The sequence below is a fragment of the Lygodium microphyllum genome, chromosome 23, assembly GCF_053477565.2.
Source record: "Lygodium microphyllum isolate KBCC chromosome 23, Lygodium_microphyllum_v1.1.10, whole genome shotgun sequence".
Taxonomy (NCBI): Eukaryota; Viridiplantae; Streptophyta; class Polypodiopsida; order Schizaeales; family Lygodiaceae; genus Lygodium; species Lygodium microphyllum.
This window is the reverse complement of record NC_141157.1, coordinates 72,608,867-72,611,207: the sequence shown is the minus strand read 5'-3', so window position 1 is coordinate 72,611,207 and position 2,341 is coordinate 72,608,867.

Here is a 2,341-nt window from a genome sequence, read left to right as displayed (position 1 = left end):
GGCCTGCCTAGAAGGATGTCGGTGTCCACTCCTTTCATAACTATGAAGACAATAGAGAATTGGATCCCTACTATCTTTACTGGCCAATTCTTCAACACTCTGAATGGCTTCACCTTCATTCCATGTGCTAGTGTGGCATTAAACCTAGTAGTCTCGATTGGTGGGTTACCCTAAGTTTGGAGCACAGCATGGCTTAGCACACTCACTCCTGCCCTTGTGTCCACAATTCCCTTTCTTGTGACATCCCCTAGAGCTAGGACTAGTAGGACTGCATGCATTTTTGTGCCTTCCCAAAAGGCATTGATGTACATGGATTTAGGCATGGAGTGTAGCGTCAGACTCAATATTTGAGTTTCTACGTCATGCTTAGGTAAGTTCGTGGTAATTGGCTCATTTGGTTCTTTAACCCATTGCTTCAGCTCCAGCCATAGCGTTGGGTGATGCCTAAGCAGGTCGCCTGAGCTTAGAGTCACAGGGTGGTCACCAGTGTATTGAGAAGGTTGTTAGCCACTTGCCTCTCTTCTGACTCCACGATTCTTGGCCAATGGCCTTGACTAGCTTGGTGGCTCGAAGCATTTAGAATTTGTTTGGATGGCCCAGCTTGTGGTGCCATCGCCTCCCTTGATCTTGGTTGTGGGGGAGAGATTGGCGTGCTTATGCTTGAGAGATTATCGATCTCATCCTCTAGTATAGGTTTTTAGCGTCCTTTAGGTATTCCTGGACCTCCTTCACCCGCTCCTTCACCTTTTTGATGGCTTCGAGTTGGTGCTTCAGATTGGGGTACTCCCCAACCTTAGCACTTTCCTTTTCAGCTATCCATGGAGCTGACATTTCTTCCTCTACATCAATGACTTTCCTTCCAACCAGTAGTGTTGTGGCACTTTCAATTTTCAGGGTGACCTTGGCATCCGATCTTTTCTTCCTTCGTCTCCGGTTCTTCTTTCCAACTAAGGTTGCGTCAAGGTTGCTAGGTCCTAGCAATGATATGCTAGCCTACTTCATCTATGCTCAGGTCATGACATACAACGGGATAGGTGTGGCCTCCCCGTTGAGTGTCTCAACACCAAACAAAACCAATGGAACTGATGGCTCGGTTGCCAAACTATAGGATGGCCTCCATCTAGGGTAATCGACAAAGAGATGAGTGATTCCACACTCAACACATCTCAAGTTAGCCTTATCTCTATTTGCTTGCTCCTTGTTAGGGCTACGCAAAGAAATATGTCTGGGGTGACTGCAAGTCGGTTCTTAGGCTTGCCCTCCTAGGCCTCTTCCTCTTCCTCTACCTAATGCCATCACTGGTACTGGTCGATAGTCCATGAGGATAGCGTTGCCTTCCTCATCGTTTGACACGTATGAGTTTACATAAGGCTTGTCCACATAGTGGACTGGAGTATCACTCAGTGGGTGGGTCATGTAGGGTCTCGATGGTCTAGGGATGCATATAGGATTTATTTTGATTCTGGGGATGCTTAGTTTAGCACCATTAGGTGCCAGGAGAGCCAATGGGGCTCCCCTTCCGAAGAGGTTCGGTGGTCTGTTCGCAAGGTAGGGTTGACCGTAAGGCTGCACGTATGGGAGCCTCCGAGGTAGTCGACAATGCATGGTGTCATGGCCGAACCTACCACAATTAGCACAAGGTCATGACCTAGGATCCTGACACTCAGTTGGCAAGTGGTTTCCACCACAATGTACACATTGAACATGTGGGTGCATTGGCTGTCTCATCATCTCTTGTAGTTTGGCTATGTCCATCCTGATCTTTGCTAGCTCTTGTCTCGAATCAGTACCCTTCCCTTTATCCAGCGTGCTTGGGTCTACTCTTTCACTTGGTATTGAGGTTCTCTTGGAACTCTTGGCACTGTACTTTTCTTGATTCAACCCTCTGGAGCCTCTTTCCTTGAGTTGATCATCCACTCCAATAGCTTCTTCAAAGACTTTGGCCAGTGCGTCTTGCTGCAAGCTTGAGTTGTCGGCCAAGGCTTTGTAGAGCTCTTCACTTTGTATTCGATTGATGTGAATACCGTGGATACTGCCCTTTCGGTTGGTCTCTCGCCCATGGGAATTCTCTTGAAGAGGCTCCTCGCATGGGTCACATAATCTCGAATATCCTCCTCTTTCTGCTTGACATTCATGAGTCACACCAATAGGTTATTGGAGTATCCAGGTTCAAAAAATCTCTTGATGAAGAGATTTTTAAAGCCATTGAAATCGGCACCCTCCACAGCATCTAAACTTGTGTACCAGGTCCGACCCTTCTCGCTTAAGCATAGTCCAAAGGCTTGGGAGCGTTGAGTAGGATCAATGAGGTTGTTGGTCTCGCAAACCTGCTCAAAATGCT